Source organism: Sinohyriopsis cumingii, chromosome 14 (assembly GCF_028554795.1).
Source record: "Sinohyriopsis cumingii isolate HCF-2022 chromosome 14, ASM2855479v2, whole genome shotgun sequence".
NCBI lineage: Eukaryota > Metazoa > Mollusca > Bivalvia > Unionida > Unionidae > Sinohyriopsis > Sinohyriopsis cumingii.
In genome coordinates, this window is record NC_142974.1 from 100,930,284 (window position 1) to 100,945,473 (window position 15,190).

At 34.9% G+C, this 15,190-nt stretch overlaps 1 long non-coding RNA gene across 1 annotated transcript in view; it reads left to right on the top strand.

Moving 5' to 3' along the window:
* LOC149784492 (uncharacterized) overlaps positions 1–14,528 on the top strand; it is a 30,107-nt gene extending 15,579 nt beyond the window's left edge. Inside the window, exon 3 of the long non-coding RNA XR_016414143.1 lies at positions 13,316–14,528. This is a non-coding gene — a long non-coding RNA (uncharacterized LOC149784492). The remainder of the gene's footprint in view (positions 1–13,315) is intronic.
* Positions 14,529–15,190: the final 662 nt, after the last annotated feature.

A 15,190-nucleotide genomic window follows, 5' to 3' on the forward strand; every position in this document is an offset into this window, starting at 1 on the left:
TAATTTTAGAAAATTAAGACCTTAATAAGATGTCGCACTTCAGCAAAGGGTATACACACACACGCACACACACAAAAACCATATGGCGAAAAGGAGTCCTTTCAAGTGAACTGGATCCAGTAAGGGAGCACGTGTCATGGATTGATTAAAATAAATGCAATAAACTGACAATGAACAGTGCAAAACGTAATGAGTCTTTTCAAAGGCAAACACAAAACATAGAGAAGAGAAACAAACAAAACAAAAACAAACAAAAAACCGTTATGTTTGCACACTCTTTCTACAGGAATTTAATCTTTACATTTCTCTTATTTCAACTAGTTTATTTCAACTTTTTGCTGATGCAGGAAAATATTTTACATTGATTTAGAAATCGATGAGCCATAACATCTGTTATTTCATGTAAATTATTGTACGCGCAAATTATATGCAGGGTATTTTGTTATAGTAATCATAGGTTATTGGATGACTATTAAGCAAATTTAGATAATTAGTTACAAGAAAACATGTCGGCTGCACAATTAATTTTTTATTTGTGCATGGATGTCTTTTTCTGGTCTTCTTGGCTTAAACCGCTTGGTTTCATTGTTCTAAGGTGGCGTATTAAGTAGGATTCCTTTTCTCTCCTGGTTTCGTAACTCCAATTGGAGTTGTGAGCACTTGCAATAAGTGTTATATCACTGATATTGTGGCCACGAGAGGAGAATAGTTCTGTAGCTGGGCTTCTGTACAGCTTCCTTGTCATCCAATCAGATCTATGAAGGTTGATCTTTTTGTGTAGCTTTTCAGTTTCTCTGACATACTGAAGGCTAAAGATCTTACATGTGATGAGATAAATTACATTCTGTTTTGCACGTTTTGTTTTGAACCATGGACCAATTTTTCATTAAAAGGAAACTAGGCATGCTGAGTTTCCTGTTAACGAAATAATTAAAACACCTCGTTGTATATTATTGATACAGCGTACATACTACACGTATATTTTGTTTACATCATATACAAATACATATAGTTGCCCTTTGAAAGGAGTTAAGACTGATTACAAGCAACTGTGTATTGACCGTTATTATTTAATAGAGGAATGAAATAAACTTTGATGGAAATATTCAAGTCTTAACATACAAAAACTTTCAGAGCTAGAGGTTTTGTTTTATGTTTAAAATGTTTCCAGAATGTAAAATCAAATAATCACAGAAATAAATTACTTAAACATGAGAATTATTAGATAATTAATTTCTGGATTATCTCAGCTGAACCGTTATTATCGATATGAAAACAACAACGTGATTCGCAGAAAAGTACATGCCATTAATTGATGAGCAACTGTCTCAATCAACTCCAAAGATGAAATTTCGTCGACATTTATAATTATAGCTAAGATACGAAGTAAGACTACATTAAGATGGTACAATTTCATAAATTGAACAAAATGTAAATATACCTGTACAACCAGTGTAAACAAAGATGAGATGTGGTGTGCAAACCAGATACTGTAATGATATGTCAAGTGTCTGGCAACTCCGATGGCCTAACATACATATTTGGAGAGACAGAATAGGAGAGTTATTTTCCCTTGTAATATCTAGTCCCAGGTCATTGTTCTGAAAATTCTGCTATAGGGTACCTGCATTGGAACTGAATCCGGAGGCATCCATATATCTCAAGGTATGTTGTATGGGTCACCCGTTAGGTTTGTTTCCTTTGCATTGGAGAATATAGTTTCTATCCGATTGGACAGCTCCTTATCGCTGTATGAATTCTCATCATTCTCATGCAAACGTTCACCTCCTCTACTTCTGAAGAAACCTTCAATCATGTGGACGATCTCTATATCATCATTCGGCTTCAAAACGCAGACTTCTCCGTTGGGACAAACAACATGGGTTTGCGTTGGTAAATTAGAGCCTTAGCAAATCTACATGGAGATGGCATATTTCCTATTACGACGCATACCCTGATGCTTTTGTCAAAATGCTGTATACATGCGGATTCCTCCGTGAATCTAGGACCGCCACCACATACAAACATTTTGTCACCGGAAACGGAAGCCAAGATGATATCAACTCCGTGCTGCAGTTCACACACGTCTTCCCACGAATATGTTCACATATCATATTCCTCAATGCTCTTGAGCACTCCCACGTTGTAACCGCCAAAGCAAAACAGACTTTCCCACAAAGCTACCATGGCGTGTCTGCAGCGCCCTTCTATCACTAGAGAGCGCTCTCTCCATCTGTACATTCTGGAAGAGAACCCTAGCAGGGTACTTCGTCTGGCCGATCCACCAGAAATCAGAATATCGTTACCATAAGGCCATGTAGCAAACTGATGATAACCAGTGTTCAAATGGAACTGTACAAAGGCTGTACCATTTCTTGTCCTGAAAACTGTACCCTACAATCACTGTGACCTCGTCGTCATTGTACAGTCTTCGTTTGCCAATCAAAACCAGCATCGTTTTCAGGTCAGATGTAATTCTGATGAGTGTTGGCGGGGTTTCGAATGTGTGTCTTTGATCAGGCAAATCGTGATATCTTAATGCATCTTTGATGATTACGTTGCAAATTTTGTCCAACGTTATCGCTCGATTGCTATCCACATTGTCCAGAATAAAAGAAAGACTGACTTGATCAAGCCTAAGATGCTGGTAGATATGCCTTATTTCATGCTCTCTCCTCTCCTTAAGTTTCAACCAGTTTAGTACCGCCTTACAAACGGTTTCTTCGTTTCTACGTTCAAGCTGTTGTCTATTATCAACGTGATCAAATCTTCATACCCTAGATGCTGAAAATCTTACGATTTCAATACCTCCTCAAAGTGGTCTCGTGCATAAAATATTGCCATACAGGCAAGCTTTTGGCAGTTATGGCTCTTCCCCAATTACCATAGTCCTACAGAATTCTTATTTCCTATATTTTCTATGATGAAAGGCACGCACAAGTCTTGAACACACTTTAGCTGCAACACGGACGATACTTGAAACAATTCAGCAACTGAATCAGCCAACACAGTGGTCATCCCATAGTAAATGAAATTAAGTATCGCATTAAACTCTCTAGCACTTATCTTTTAAAACAGCATCTGTGCTGGAGGCCTCCTGTATCCATGAAGAAAACATGGCATCAAAATATTTTGGTGCGGCACAGAGAACCACTTTGTGACAAGGAAATCTACGACCTTCAGCAATTAATACAACACCAGTGTCCACTTTCCTAATAAAGCTCTACGAGTCCATTCCGCAGCCATGATATTAGAACTTCACTATGTCATGCTACTCAGTTCCTGAAGTTAAAAAAAACAGATATTAGTCCATTCTTTTTAAAAAAGGGTTTATTCATGTAACAACAGAAACTGTGCAAAAATCAAAGAAATAAGATGAACTTGCTTATTAAAAGTCAAATTTATAACATTTGCTGTCCACACATGTAATTGAAAGAAAATGTGTCGGCCGCAAAAAGATAATTTGATATGTGCATGGTTGTCTTTTTCTGGTATTCTTGGCTTAAACCGATTGGTTTCAGTGTTCTAAGGCGACATATCAATTGCCATGGAGACAATGGCTTGTGAAAACGCTGCCTTATTCAACAAGGTTTACAGATCTGCGCAGTCTTGTAAAGGCGCATGCTCTTTTCTTAAAAATCAATATTGAAAACTACATAGGATTCAAACTCGATGCTCTTTATACTTCGCCCTAATCCAGTTTGCTAATAAATATAATTATAGTTCAGGCGATAATATAACGATATAGAAGACAATGTAGATATTGCCCTCTACTGTTTATTCGAGAGGAGATAGATGAAAAAGCTCTTCATCGGTCCGCTTATGCAAACCTTTACGAACACTCTAGCATCCGTATTTTCCTTCTGATTTCAGCCAGCATTGCTGGAAAGCTTTGTCTTCAGCTATCGACAATTACATTGTACCAAGTCACCCTTCGCCGACTTTACGTGGGTATTCTAAATAATGGTGAACTTTCTTGAAGCGATATCTTTAGCATACAAGTTCGAGAATTAATAGACTGTAACCACCCTACACTAAACTATATCCCTTTTGTTGGTTTTGGACTGGGCAGTTTCAGTGGATTGTGAAGGCTTTAGCATTCACATTTGGTTTTTTTTATCTAAACCAAGTGTACTGATGAACTTCATCGCGACATGACCCGTATCAACATCATGTATGTTGACAGCATATTTTATGACCTATAGGCTCTGATGGACCAGCAAATACATTGAATGACCTGCGAATACTATTAGCTACTTTGTCTAATTTCAATCAGATTTGTTGCGAATCCCTTTCTTAAGAAACTTTCGAACGAGTTCAATGAACCGCACGTTGCGACTGTAATCTATAGACTATTTTCCATCCATTGACCTGGAATATTCGAATAGCGTGGTAATGTGTTAGCCACGTTATTTACCTTTAATTAAAACTGCAAAACTTCATCTTAATTGGTTTGATGATAGAATGAGTCTGTTCTTATATCAAGCAGTAATTACTATTGGCTGCTACAAACTAAATCTCTTGCCAGACTAGACTTCTATTACTCATTCCATTAGACGCTCTATTAGATGTATACTAGCCATTCCATTATATGTTCTATAAGACGCTCCATTATTCGACATATTGTACGTTAAATTAGACATTATATTAGATGTTCTTAGACATTATATAACAACTTTAATTAGACGTTCTGTTAAACTTTCTGCTAGACGTTCTATTAGACATTTTATAAGACATTCTATTAGATATTATATTGGACATTTTATTAGACGTTCTATTGGACGTTCTATTGAACGTTCTATTGAACGTTCTATTGCACGTTATATTGGACGTTCTATTAGACGTTCTATTGGAGATTATATTGGACGTTCTCTTAGACATTCTATTAGATGTTCTATTACACATTCAATTATACATTCAAATGGACATTCTATTAGAGGTTCTATTAGACATTTAATTATACAGTTTTAGACGTTCTATTAGACTTTCTAATTAGCATTATGTTAGATGTTTTATTAGACATTCTATTAGACGTTCTATTACATATTTTAAATATTCTTACCTCAAACTACACTGTTTGCTGAATTGCTGTATTGGTGTACTAGAGATAATATATTATGTATGTCGGTTCTAAATGCTAATTATCAAGGGACATGAATGCGATGGAGATGGATGAAATAAAAACGCATCAGGTAATGGATAATATTAAAATGCTACCACATATGTTGAATGATTCCGATTTCAACATTCTGTTTACCGACCAGAAAAGGTTACAGAGGCGGCCCTATAAAGGGGAAACTGATAATGTACAAAAAAGAGAAAGGATTATGACAAATGTTGATAACGCCGCTCCCTATCTCCCTCCACCTCACCCCACCCCACCCGCAAGACTGTAGTCTGCCAACAACTAATTGCCAACATTTTAGGAATACAAATCCCGTGATCTGTTGTTGATGAAATGAACTTTCCTTATAGCAGTCATGCGAAGGGGTAGCGCTGTACAGGGAGGAAATACGCACAGCCGTGTGTGAGTGGATGGATGGATTGATTGATGGATGGTTGAATATAGGCTTGGACCCTTAATATTAATAAGATTATACACCGATCAATACATACGAATTGTGTCACGCTTTTTCGCGTAAATCAGGTTTCTTTGCGAGCCTAATATTACCGGATTGTAAAAGTCGTGGTTTTGCAATTATGTCAATTCGGGAAAGGGATCCACGTGAGCTTGTTAATTTTGAAGATCAAATAGGTAAACTTAAACTGCATTTGTTCGGGTAACAGTTACTGGGCAAAGACGATCATTAGATGCAAAAGGTACAGGTGTAATCGGTGTTTTTAAATGAAAAGGATGTTAGACCTCCACAATCGACAGAAACTTAAATATTCACAAATTAGTCATTTTGTACGATAGTATGGCAGTTGTATTGGTAAAATATTGCAATTGGCTGGAAATGCATGTGCGCATTGCACCTGGACTTGATGAATCAGGGCAGGGTCTGCCAGTCGAGCAACTGTACTACGTATTTGTACTGTCAATAGAATAACCATGATAGACCCTTGTTATGGCACTCTGATCTCCAGCTAAGTACCAGAAAATATTAAAAACCAACAAGTTTTAACAACTTCAGCAAATAGTCCCATCCCCTCCAACACAAAGTGAAAATTTATAAAGAACTTACAGTAATGGGACTTAAATAACAAATAGTAATAAAAGACTTATCACAAGTCCAAACAAAATTCCTGCTGAATTCCTGTGGTATTCCAAATAGGTTTCAATAATGATGGTGTCGAAGTGCATGTAGTCTCGAATATACTAACGTGGCAATGGCATGGAGTGTGAAGATGTACTAACATTACCTTGATGTATCTCAATAATATAGTCCATAATGTTTTCATCAGAATTCACTATAATTACAAATCAGTGTTCCAGTCCAATATATTACCGAAAAATTCTTTATATTCCCAAAGAATAATAATTTGAATAAATTAAATACTAAACACAGCAATATGTCTGATTCTGTCTCAGACGTTAAATGCAAGAATGAGTAATCTCTCAGGTAAATATCATTATATAAATAACTAAAACACAAGAATAGAACCAGGATGAGGATCAAAAGTTCATTTCTAGAGAAGTCTAAGTTGTCAAAAAGATAAAATCTGTTACTAAACGTATAAAAAAACACATTGGAAACATCAGATACAGTAGGTTTTTGGTGCAGATTGCCAATTCATAGACCAAAATCCAAATAAACATATTTACCTCCATTGATAATGATCCTAATATTTAACCAACACCCATAAGGAAATATTAACTATGTATAATGTTGTTTATAAAATCAACACGACATCAATATCCCAGGTCAGGTACACAGTAAACTTGATTTTAGCCGATTTATAGGGAATGAAAGTCTAGTAAAACCATCTTCACTTTTGTGGATTATTAATCCACGGGTTGCATATAGTATGTGACTTGTTTGCCAAAATGGACACAAGTCATGAAGGATAGATAAAAAAGGACAAACAAACACACTACTAATACATACATACATACATACATACATACATACATACATACATACATGCATGCATGAATGCATGCATGCGTACGGATGCTCATGTACCCTCTAACAAACAGGTTTGGTTAAGTTCGGTTTTGTGGGTTTTAGAGCTATTTATCAGCACATTATAAACTATACCTGGCTGCCAGTATACATATATATGTGGCTGAAGAACCCAGAAGACCTCTAGAGGAATCGTCTACCTGCTAGAATCTACTGTCAAGGTTTCTCACGTACCCACATACCCAGTTATACCCCTTCGAATGTTTTGTTTGTAAAGGCAAGTGTTTCATAGGCTGAAAGTTGGTGTTCTATATATAATGATAGAGCTGAACGGGCGTCATTGGCAAGTTAATTGCAAAAAGTATGCAGTTCACTTTGCGATGATTTTAAAGAGGAAACGATGGATTCATATCCAAACCATTATCATCCTTCTCACGAGGACCATTAAGTCCAATTCCACAGTTTCAATTTTGGATTCTAAACATGTATCCCATTAATCATTTGGAACTTATTCGGATATGGGAATCGCATATTTATCAAGAAACTAGCAAAGAATGAGCTTAAAGAAGTGTCAAAAATCTTATCTAACAACGATCGAGTCCAGAAGGATGATAAGGATAGTGTTGTAAAAAGAACTATTTGAATTCTGGATTGATGTCAGTATATGGGACAACTTGTCTAAGAATTTGCGTTTATATGTCAAATGCGGGGGGGGGGGGGGTAATTGAGGCCCCTCAGTTATACCCGTTTCATACAGTTGTAGTCCTTGAATAACAACTTAGAAAGAACTGAGATCCCCTCCTTATGACTACATGTACACATGTTGGGCCAGAATAGACGAATTCAGATATGTCAATGACTTTGGACTCTTGAGTCAGTTTTTAAACATGTAAACTTTGTCCTATGACCATCGCACCAAACTATTTGGCATACGCACCCTTTAACATATTGATCATTGCATGACAAATTCAGATATGGTACTGACTTTGGATTCTGGGTCAATTCTTAAACGTGTAAACTTTGTTCAAGGGCCTATACACAAAAATATTCGGCATACACACCCTTTAACATGCTGGTCATAGCATGACGAATTCAGATATGCAGTTAATATCAGCATATGGGTCTTTTCTTCTTCTTCTGGGACCCGAACCAAAAGGCACACAGATTTAATTTTATTTTATTTATGCATTTGTTGTATTTTCTTGAGGTTGTAGCGGGGGCGGGAGCAAACAGGGAACGAACCACAAACATTCTAGTTGTAAATGTATTTCTTGCCGTCACAAACTCCCATAGTTAGGAATGATTCGTAGTTCGTTTTACCATAACTCCGAAATAAAGCTAGTCTTCAATAACACCCATATACTCATTTATTATTATCATTATTATTATTATTATTATTATTATTATTATTATAAATATTATTATTATAAATGGTATTATTATTATTATTGATGGTGGTGGTGTTGTATTGTATTAATAATGGTGGTGATACTGCTGATGGTAATTTGTTGGTAATGGTGGTAATAATAATAGTAGTGATGGTGGTATAAATGTTTTCTGATTTTGTTGCTTTTGATGCTTATAGATTTTGCTGTACTGCTGAGGTATCCATTTTCAGGGAAGTTCTGTTTTATTTCTTCCTTCTTTTTATATCATGATGATTAAGGTTAATAGTCTTAAATGCCTCTGCAAGCAAGGGTGATTGCAAGAACAGCAACTCTGAACATTACATGACAATGAGTACGGTTAACGTCATAAACGTCATATGTTATGACGTTGATAAGGACGGCGTCACTGGTTACCTTTGTCATGTCATTCTGTCTAAAGATGATTGCTAGATTCAGCGTGATCATTATATGCTTTTTAGTATATCGGTCTAGGGTATATAAGGTCACTTATTGACCAGTCATACTTGCACATATAATTAATCTAGTGGTAAGTCTCACTGCGAAGGAGAGGCGCGTTGTTTGATATTTTGCGTCGTGATGAGATTCAGGGTTGCAAAAGTACATGGTTTGATAGTCGACAGTGAGTATACCGGTCCCACGCAATATTACGGTTGAGATTGGATCAACGGCACTGTAAACAAAGCAACAGACCAGGTTGGTCTGTATAAACTCAGTATTACGGAATCCTTCGCATTTCATCGCTATCATACTAATTCATTACCGTCATTAAAAATACCGTATGCATTAACATCTAATTTGAAGGTTGTAATGACGTGTCGATTTTAGCGTCCTTTACAACTTTAATGTGAAGAATTTGTTATGTTGCCCATATTAATCTGATACAAATTTAATGTGAAGAATTTGTGTTCTTTTCTATATAAAAATAAAAAATCCATTACAAATTTGAACCATTCTGTCTCGATAACAATATTGGTCATATTGCAAAGTAGTCAAGAGAACGCTCGGTACAAATTCGAAAGTATGCGATAGGAATGAACGACTTGAAGTTATGTTGAAAAAATGTCTCGCTGGCATCGCCGTTACAATACATACTCCAACTTGTCTTAGCCAGTACAGCACGAAAAGTAGGTCATTACAACCAAGATCTACGATGGGTGTTAACATAAGTGATACAATAAATGCGAATTTATATATGAAATTGCATTACCATATATATTGCCAGTAACGGTCTTAGCAAACGCGGGGAACTATTTGGATCATTTTAGCAGGGCCTCCCTAGATTTATGCGTGGTGCCCCCTGTGAGCACAGCATTTGGAAATAAACTGTTAAACGAGTTTTATATGATGTTGAACTTGAAATCTTCTTCCGTCGCTTTAAAATTACTTTTTCTCTATAGATATATTTTTAAAAATTACTAACGAGTGGTACTATCCCAAAGCAAATATAATAGCTTGATATACCTAACGATAAAGTGTGTGTGTGTGTGTGTGTGTGTGTGTGTGTGTGTGTGTGTGTGAAAGAGACTTTTTGAATTTTATGGTTGATTTAACAATTTTTCAGGGGGCCGCTAGTGGCCGAGTGGTCAAATGCGCTCTCCATCACGGATCACTGCCATCTCACCTCTGTCTGCGTGGGTTCGAGTCTCGGGCTCGGCCAATGTGGATATGTGAGAAAGCTTGCCGGTAGCTTCTCGTGGGTCAGGGGTTCTTTGTGGGGTTTTCCTGGGTTTTTCCTCCACCATTAATACTGGCCGCCATGTATAGCCTATCCTGTGCTGAAAAATGGCGTTAAACCCTATAACAACAACAATTTTTCAGTTCCATCTCTACAATGTCTGTATTGTGGCAGTTTATTGTGATGTCTAGCACTGGTGCATCCTGCCACAGACAAAGAGCACCATAGTCCACCCAGTCACTTTATCCGACACCAGGCCGACCAGTCATAACACTAATCTCTTAATGCTGAGTGCCTAGCGAGGCCGCTGCTAGCACCATTTTTGTAAGTCTTTGGTATGAGCGACTCGACAGGGGTTTTGAACCCGCGATCTCCCGGAAAATAGAGATGTGCTTCAATACTTTCCAATAATAATAATAATAATAATAATAATAGCTCTCCTATTATTATTATTATTATTATTATTATTAATGTCCTGCTAAAGATGATTATAATGTTGCTATTTGTAGTGGTAATTCTAATCTCATTAGTCTCGATTGTGGTGGTAGTGGTTGTAATTATTACTGGTTTTGGTTTTAATACTGCGAATGTATTATCGTTGTTGTCCTTCTGTTTGAAACCATTAATAAATAATCCCGGTGAATTACTTGTTTACTTCTTATATAATAATACTGAGAATAAAACCGAGGATAACTACGAGTACGAGTTATAGAAATAACATTAGTCCCAAACATAATCACTGATAATAAACAATTACGGCGAATTGTGTGAAATGTCTTTCCAAGAACGAGTGATAGAAAAAATAGTAACTCTAAGCATTATGAGATTACGTTAATTAAACTCTCCTTTTAATTCTGATACACTTTATTGAATAACCAAGAGAATTTTTAGCAAGAAGTTATGTTTGTAATATTTTCGTAGCAAACAATAACGCATGCACACATTTCAAAATTCCTGGATCCGTGCCAGCCAACGTTGAAAGAAAATTTATATTTATTGTTGTATTTGTTATATCCTCTTTATTTGTCATTTACCAGGTGATGATTCTGTCAAAACTTGTACGTGCCGTTAAAATATATAATAATTTATTTCTTACAGATCGCATATAATCAACTGAAAGTTGTTCTTTAGCAATTAATATTGCTGAAACCAGTTATGTATCAATTCACAAAATAAAGGCTAAAGGTTTTATTTCTGTTGGATCAGAGACTGAGTTTTAATTAAGTTTCTGATACTATCAATATCATAGCAAACGATGCCAATTTATTTATATGTCCAATCACTGATGTGTTATGACACACAAACTATTACATTTACTATGTTAACTGGCCGTCTTAAGACAGGAATAAAAAAGGACATTTTAAAAAAAATTGGGATGACAGAGTTAAAAAGAAAGTTTTAACACAAAAATGTCAACAAACAAAAAATATGCAGCCGCGAGTTTTGAATTCGCGACCTCTTGATTGGCAAGCAGGACACAAAGAAAGAAAGAAAGAAAGAAAGGAAGGAAGGAAGGAAGAAAGGAAGAAAGACAGACAGACAGACAGACAGACAGACAGACAGGGATACTATAAACAACAACAAGTATTTTATTTGCAATTTAACATTTATTTGCCATTATGCTATTTCTGGTGCTAATGCTAGATTGGTTGATGCAGTGATTGATTGATTGATTTTACTTTTTTTAAGGATATAGTTACAGATTCATACAGGTATTTATTTATTTACTTGTTAATATAATTATTTAGTTACATAATCATATAATATTTATTTATTTATTTATTTATGTAGTTATATCTTCATTTAGATATTTATTTATTTATGACTTTTTTTAATTTGCTTAGGCGTATATTTATTTTATTTATTTTATTTAATTATTTATGTACTTACATTTTCATATATGTATTTATTTATGAATTAATTTGATTAGGCGTATAGGTATTTATTTATTTTTTTCCCAGTGCAACAGTGCTTGCCTGTCTTGCGAAGTGAAACTTATCCTACAGAGTACCTCTGACTTTGGTTGGGATTTGTATTTATTTTTTTTATGGTTTATTATAATTAATTTTTGTTTTCGTTACTTTGGTAGTATCAGCTGCAAGATTAACTTAAACAAAATAATTCCAGAAAATTGTATAATTTTGTATACTGTAGTCAAGAGAGTTCAGGATGTACATTTTCCTTGCTTACATCAAATTGCTGGTTTTCTCACTTTCAATCGAAATATGGTTAAATCTGCTATTTGTGGTATTTAATTAAACATGGTGCCTTTCATACGTGAGTAGTTTATAAACTTACAATGAAAATAGATAGGTAAAAAATATAATATTATGTACCAACTATTGGGGACTTGGAGATTTTGAAACTGAATGAATGTTTTTGATAATCTTAGAATAAAACATTATCATATATTGCGTACAAGATATTCATTTTAGAGGGTGGGTGGGTGGATACGATCTCATGTGTACAATATGGTTATGTAAATGAGCATGATATAAAACAATGGAAGAAAGGATCCTGATGGTAGTCTGATTCCTTTAGATGTTATTACAAGTGATTCATATATAGAGGAATATAATGATTGTGCACTCAAAGAAATGATATTTTACCATCTAGAAATATATAAACTATGTGAATATATTGATCATAAAATTAATTAAAGATGAAAATTCAATAATTACTAGTAAATTTGACCATCTAGTGGAAGTTAAGCATTAAACAGTTACAGCTCGATGTAAGGACATCGGTTAGACCATTTACCAATTTTCATTTGGAAATTATATTGCATAATAATAAACTGTATGAGACTTTTACACACCACTTTTGAAAACAGATGTTAAACCAAATAATAAATAGAAATGGAATGCAGCTTCGGCTATTGAAGGTTTTACAGTAATAAAAACCTCAAATTTAGCATGGTTTCACACTTGCGTGCAACTCACAGAATGGTACCAATGAATTAGGTTTATATGCGATAAAACTGTCTGATACCAATCAATATACTTTATTTAATAAAATTTCCAGAAAATTAACATGCTTAAAAAGTCAAGAAATATCGCATACATCTTGCTTATTAAAAATATATTTCCTGTATTTCAAAATTAAAAGGAGATTAATAATGTCTTCCAGTGAACGCTGTCATCTGCTGATCTCTTAACTTTCAGACGATGTGCTGCCCTACTTACTTAGGCCTGAAATGAACGAACGAACGAAAGAACTAACGAAACTCGACACACACCGATAAAGAAAATTAACTGAAAAAGATCGGTCGTCCATGTCACCTGATAAAGGAATGGGACGAAAGAAAGAATATAGGACGAGAGTTAGAGATAGACTAGTAGGTTAGTTTACTCGTTAATTGACAATTTAAAACACATAAGAATGGTGGAGGTTACAGAAAAGAAATATGACCAAAATAATGACATGCAAATCTAAATTATGGCTCTAATGACATCATTTTTAAGAAGAAAAAAAACTGATTTAAGAATTTATTAGAGCAAAAACATCAAATATTAGCAAAATGAATGAAAATATGAGACAGCTTCCACAATCTATTCTCACTTTAGCTATGATCCCGTTAAAGGTATAGATGTTTTATCTTTGTGGATTTATGGATCCCCGTCGTAGAGAGGAAAGGAGGCGAGTCTCAGTTGCCATAATAGGGTTCGGCATTTGTGTATTTAATTCTTACTTATTTCATTACTACAATGACTATAATGACGAATATGGTAATGATGTCAACAATAGCTTCATGACCTTTACGTTAATTCATATTTTATAATTTAAAAATAAAACTCCAAGTTGATTACACTCCTTCTTCGAAGATTACATCCAAAAAGGAATAATATCTAATTAATGACAGTTTGGATAATATAAAATTAAATTAAGGTAGGTTTACCTATAGCTTCTCGGTAATCCTAAAAGCAGAAAATGTATTGCACATGTAGCTTTGCCCATGTTTGTCTTAACGAGCAAGACTCCAACATAGATCCACCCAAAAAAGAAAACTATTACAACAACAATCATTACTATCGCCAGCATCCCACAAGGTCGTAAATTGTCACGTTACATACACAGTAAGGAATATAATATTCAAAATAAAATTAACATGGTTCACCTTTGCAAGATCCTTCCTCCAGAATGTCTTCTTGATGATATTTGCACACCACTTCACTTCCATGCACTAAAAATCCCCCCCCCCCCTTCGATAGTTGCTTTTTACACAAAGCACACGAAACGCAAGCAATGTGGTATACATTACTACGTACACGATGTACCCAGTCGGTACTTTCAACTACCCTGTGACACGCATAACAGATCCTGCCGAATTCTCTGAAATAGAGAAAAATATGTTAATTACTAAATTACAATCGAAACAAATCTTTAATAAAGGCATTTGCAATATGATTTGCTTCCGTACTCATTTCTTGATCACATATTTTTAATAGATATATCGTAGATGTCAAAAACATTTCCTGCCTTATAAATATATATAATTTATAAATATATAACTTATGAATATATAACTTATAAATCTATAAGTATATAACTTAAGGCATTACAGATTTGTAGAATAAATACAGAAAATGTTCACTACCTAAAATAAAGAAAAACATATACTCATCTATTAAGAATTTAATTTTTTCGTGTTTACAATGCATACCTCTGATAATACGACCTGCAATAAATATTGTCTCCTTTGAAGAAGCATGACTGGTGTCTTTCAAGGCTTGTTACAAACGCAGCAACGGACACATTGCAAATGCCAGTACTGGTCGTTCTTGTGCTGGAAATAGCGCTCATAAATCGTCAACCCACATCGTGCACACGTGACATCTTGGTCCTGTAAAACCAGAAAACTATCGATATAAGCAAATACATCTTATAAATAAGAAAACGGACAATTAAATACACAGATCACACAATTTAATCTTTGCTCTCTACTGAAAAGCATTTATTAGCATCAGTTGTTCCACAAATTGTATTCTACTACCCAACCTAACGCAATGTGCAAATAACAGCATTGCAAACAATATCCC